Source organism: Trachypithecus francoisi, unplaced genomic scaffold (genome assembly GCF_009764315.1).
Source record: "Trachypithecus francoisi isolate TF-2019V2 unplaced genomic scaffold, Tfra_2.0 Lachesis_group10, whole genome shotgun sequence".
In the NCBI taxonomy this organism is placed as follows: Eukaryota; Metazoa; Chordata; class Mammalia; order Primates; family Cercopithecidae; genus Trachypithecus; species Trachypithecus francoisi.
Window position 1 is genome coordinate 121,671,983 of NW_022681455.1, and position 5,917 is coordinate 121,677,899.

Genomic DNA, 5,917 nt, shown 5'->3' on the forward strand with positions numbered 1-5,917 from the left:
TCAATTAGTTCACCCACTGTGGAAAGCAGTCTGGAGATTTCTCAAAGAATTTAAAACACCTACCACTTGATCCAGCAATCCCATTACTGGGTATATAGCCAAAAGAAAATAACCGTTCTACAAAAAGAGAAACATGCACTCATATGTTCTTTATAGTTCTATTCACAATAGCAAAGACATGGAACCAACCTAAGTGTCTATCAGCAGTGGACTGGATAAAGAAAATGTGATACATATACACCATGGAATACTAAACAGCCATAAAAAAGAATGAAATCATGTCCTTTGCAGCAACATGGATGCAGTTGGAGGTCATTATCATAAGTGAATTAATGCAGCAACGGAAAGCCAAATATGGCATATTCTCACTTGTAAGTGGGAGCTAAACACTGGATACTCACAAACATAAAGATGGCAACAAAAGACACTGGGGACTAACAGAGGGTGGAAGGAGGGTAAGGGCTGAAAAACTGTTAGGTACTATGCCCACTTACCTGCATGACGGGATCAACTGTACCCCAAACCTCAGCATCACCCAATGCACCCATGTAAGAAACCTGCACATTACTTACCCCCAAAATCTGAAATAAAAGTTTGAAACTATACATTTTTTAAAAGGCAAGTATTTTAACATTCCACTTATATGAGGCACCTAAAGTAGTCAAAATCAAAGAGACAGAAAGTGGAATGGTGGTTACCAGAGGGAGGTGGAAGGGCAGGAGGAGAAGAATGGGGAGTTATTGTTTAATGGGCAGAAAGTTTTATAAGATAAAAAATATTATGAAGATAGACGGTGGTGATGGTTGCACTACATTATTAATGTATTTGATACCATTGAACTGGGCATTTAAATGGTTAAGATGGTAAATTTTATGTGTATTTCACCATACAAATTTTATGGTAGGTAAATTACATCTCAAGCTGTTTAAAAAAAAAAAAATTGTGAGAAATTCAAACTGTCCATCCACCTGCCACTCAACAAAAACAAAAAATTGTCTGAACAAATAATTCCAAAGAATTACAGCATAGCTACTATTTCAATTGCAACTTATAAAAATGTAGTAGGTCCCTGTTCTATTCAGTAACTACTAAACACACACAGCTGAAGACCACAAATAAAGCCACTGCACCCAGCTAAGTATTTATTTGCAACGAAAAAAATGCAGTCAAGTTCAAATTGTTTGCCTGCCACTGACTCCAAGATCCTTCCAATGACATCTATTTTTTGCCTTAGAAAAATTAAGTTTCATGCAGTTCAGCAATTTAAGTCATCTAATATCATACCAATATTATGCACCTACATTTATGTGAAGTGTTAGTTATCTGGTTTCTGCCTTATTTTTTCCTAAAGAAAACATACACTGGTATAGGCCAGGCATGGTGGCTCACACCCGTAATCTCAGCACTTTGGGAGGCTGAGGCAGGTGGATCACCTGAGGTCAGGAGTTCAAGACTAACCAGGCCAACATGCCGAAACCCCATCTCTGCTAAAAATTTAAAAAATTAGCCCGGCGTGGTGGCGGGCACCTATAATCCCAGCTACTTGAGAGGCTGAGGCAGGAGAATCGCTTGAACCTGGGAGGCAAGGTTGCAGTGAGCCAAGATGGCACCACTGAACTCCAGCCTGGGTAACAGAGCAAGAGTCCATCTCAAAAACAACAACAACAGAAAACAAACACTGGTTTAATCACTAGAAAATGTCTCTAACATTTTCTAAATGTATTTGACAAAATATTTTTGCACTTTTCTATCAACAGGCACTCAAATGTGTGCCTCTACAACTCAGAAACAAGCTTATGATGTACCGAAATGACTTAATTGACAAACATCTGAGAAGACACTGACTGAGATAATATTAATAGACGCAAAGATGTATATAAGCCCAAGTACATAAAATGGTATATATTTTCCTCCCTCTATAACAAGTTTACCTCAAATATGTATGCTATTGTCGATCTGGGTGGTGTACCAATAAAACGTCTTCCCTTCTAATTCTCATTATTTACTTTTACTTTTAATTGACAAATAATAATTGTATATATTTATGAGGCCCTTCTGCTTTCTTAGCTTAGATGACTATGTCAAAGAATAAAATGGTTTAATTTCATTTTCTTTTCTTATTCTTGATAAGAAAGTACTACTTAACCTAAAGCTCTAAACACTCACCTTATCCCTTATCCAACAGATTCCTTGCTTTTCCTGTCACTCCTTTCCTTCTTTTACCACATATTTTTAGTTGGATAGGCTCTTCCTCCCCCTGCCTTCTATATATCCGTCACCTATGCTCCCTTCCATCCACTTTGTGTCACTTGGCTTTACCTAAATGTTGGTGCATACACAGATGTACTGCTGTATTCTGGGGTGTAATACATAAGGTAGAACTGTAAAACAATGGCAATGTTCTCTCAGAACACATGGAATTAAATGCTGATGTCTTCCAGTACTCACCTTTAAAAGACTATTGTAGTAACACAATTTAACTCAAAATACATTTTACGAACTGAAGAAAAGCTAAATATGTATTTCATATTCTTATTCTTAAAATTTCTTCAAACTCATAAGAAGGTATCATTATTAGTTTAGAAAATAATTTGTTGAACACTTGCCACGTGCTAAGCACAAATCTTATAATGCAACAACCCTATGAAACTGGTAGCCTTTTAAATTCAGATGAACCATGAGAAATTGTCTTTTTACAGGTCAAAATACGCACTGCCCACATTTTCATAGAGAAACTAAGCCCCAGGTCACACAGCAGTTAGCTGCAAAGTTACAACCCAACATAATCTCTAACCATGACAGATTTTTAATCCATGTTCAAAATAGGAAAGACATGCCTTCACAGCAGTTTGTGAATGAAATAAATTCAAATGGAAAAAACTATTCCCAAAGAGCTTCTAACTGACTACAAGTTCAACAGGTAGTCATTCTAGGCCCAAGTTCCAAAGCAGCCAACATACTACTATTCTGTAAGTGTGGAAACAGTGAGTCTGTCAAGACACACACAAAAAGAGAAGAGTATTGTATTTGTCATTAGTCAGCTACTCATAAGTTATGTCATTTTGGTTACTAATCTGAGACCTGAGTCTCTCTTCCATAAAATGGAATTTGCTCTTGACCTATATCTCAGTGATGGCATGGGTTTAAAATAATTTATGTGAAGCTGGAAGCAGTGGCTCATGCCTGTAATCTCAGAACTTTGGGAGGCCAAATCACTTGAGGTCAGGAGTTCGAGATCAGCCTGGCCAACATGGTGAAACCCAGTCTCCACTAAAAATACAAAAATTTGCTGGGTGTGGTGGTGGGGGCCTGTAATCCCAGCTACTTGGGAGGCTGAGGCAGGGGAAGCGCTTGAGCCCTGAAGGCAGAGGTTGCAGTGAGCCGAGATGGCACCAACTGCACTCCAGCCTGGGTGACAGAGTGAGACTCCATCTCAAAAAATAATAATTACGAACATCACCATGATGGAAACGAGAGTGAAAGGAACATAAGACCTCGTTCTTGGATGTTTCCAGTGAAATAGAGAGGGATAAATTCCATTCAAACTGTTATTATTTGAATAGAGTAATATTTAATTCCAGTGCAGACCCCATGCCAGGCTGCTCCTGGGAGCGACCCCAGGGGCTGCCTGGGGAGAAAGGCTTAACTACTCTGACTTCCACCAAAGAGTTTGTCAGTCTCATCTTTACACTGGCATTTGAGAAAACATCAAAAGGGTAAATTTGTCACTATCTCACTACCTCCCTCCTCAATCCAGCCCCATCCACTGTGTGTATGCACACGATACCAAACAGTCCACTGAAATCCCTTAAAATTTTCAGCTGTCAAATGTAGTTTGATAGCTAGCTAAGGGGCCCATAAGGGCAATTTTAATTTTTCCTGGGGAGTAAGCTGAGAGGGTAGAAGCAGTAGGGTACTCTTAGTGAAGATATAAAAAATTATAGCTTTATTTTACTCCTTCAACCTTAGTCTACCGACTCTGAGGTACAATTTTCCTCAAGAGCAGTCTAAGACAGATTTCAACCACCAGGTGGCACAATTTTAGAAAATAAATCGAGCGCTGTATTAACTCTAGAATAAAGAAAACAGGTAAGCATTCTAGTAACTCACTTCAGCAAATCTATAATCACAAGAAGAACCCTGTATTTTAATGCCAGTTGGCTTTTCTTTAGAAAGATTTTCCTACTATGCGGCCGCACAGGAAATTTACACTACAGTTGTAATTTCTAATGTTATTGCAAAACATGCAAAAAACAAGGCCAGAAAAGTCTGTTGTTCAGGGTCTGAAGAATCTGTTCTCCAGAAAAAAACTGTAAACACTCCGCTTTCCAAAATACATTTTTTTAGGCTGGGCGCCGTGGCTCACGCCTGTAATCCCAGCACTTTGGGAAGCCGAGGTGGGCAGATCACTTGAGGTCAGGACCAGCCTGGCCAACATGGTGAATCACCGTCTCTACTAAAAATACAAAAATTAGCCGGGCGTGGCCTGTAACCCTAGCCACTCGGGAGGTTGAGGCACGAGAATCACTTGAACCCGGGAGGTGGGGGTTGCAGTAAGCCGAGATCGCGCCATTGCACTCCAGCCTGGGCGACAGAGCCAGACGCCGTCTCAAAATAAAAAAAATAAAAATATATAAAAATAAACATTAAACATTTTTAAAGCCTACATTTCGGCCCTGGTATTAGTTAAATAATTATTTTTCAACTTTTCACACTATGAGCCATACTGCAGCAGAGGTAGCAGACAGTCAGGGACTGCCTCCCCTGCCCACTTCCACTTATCACAGCGACTTCTCACAGGACCAATTCTGAACCGATACCACCAAGAACGTGACTGGCGCTAGTACTGTAGACCCCATGCCAGGCTGCTTCTGAGACGGACCCCGGGGGCGGCCTGGGGAGAAGGGCTTAACTACTCTGACTTCCACCAAAGAGTTTCTCAGTGAATGCGACCTCGCAGCTTTCCCTGAATAAACATTACCAGGACTTACAAGGTGCCGAGCACTCTGCCAAAATCATGTGAATTTCAGAGGCAAATACTCGTTCATACATCTCAAGGAACGCACAGGCACGATCGTGAGGGAGCATTCTTGCAAATGCACGTGGTAAATGCCCAATCCATGTTCGCTAAATGTCAGAAATGGACAACTAGTTAAGGCCTCAACGCAGAAGGAAAAGCATGAAAAAGAAACTCATTTTAAATCAACCAAACAAGTGCAAAAGGCATGCACATACAGGAGAAGAGATACGAATGGCATCACAACACAATTTCTTTGCCATTGAAAACTTCCATGCCTTTAAGGTTTTCAAGGAAGACTTCCAAAACTGATTTATTTAAGACTCTACATAAAACGTCTGATCTTTAAACCCAAGGAAAGAAAGGTGAGTGTATTACTCTCCTGGGAGGAAAAAAAAAAAGGTACTAAAGGGGAAAAAAGAGTAGTGTACTGACCGCCACAGCGCACTGCAGCTGAGACGTGCTTGAACGGCGCCCGTTTTCTACCCGCAAATTCTCAACTGCTAGATAAACAACACTTTATTGGGCGCTCGTCGTGTCAAACCCTGTGTTGAGGGCTCCATTCCTCAAGGCTCATTTTACAGGCGAGGAAGCCCCAGCTCTGGGAGGAAAGGAGCGCGCCCAAGGTCACTAGCCAGTGAGTGGCGAGCGGATTCCAACCCCGAGCGACGCCCAAGGCCGCTCTCAGCCACCAGCGCGCTCCAGCTAGCGCCCAGCCATCTCACTCGCAGCCTCCCCAGCGCAGCAGCCCGGCTATGGGCCTGCGGCAGTCGGCTCTTCCGGGTCCCCATCTCCTGGGGCCGACTGGCGGCAGGAAGGGGCTCGGCGGGACGCGCTGTCAGGGGACCTGAGGAGGGACAACGGACAGCGCTCGCGACGACCCGGACTCCCAAGACTCAC

The 5,917-nt window shown here is 41.9% G+C and overlaps 1 protein-coding gene across 5 annotated transcripts in view; it reads right to left on the bottom strand.

The window, feature by feature from the left end:
- The window catches only part of CMC2 (C-X9-C motif containing 2), a 32,253-nt gene that overhangs the window by 25,961 nt on the left and 375 nt on the right, over window positions 1-5,917 (bottom strand). The gene's annotated exons all lie outside the window — the stretch shown is intronic.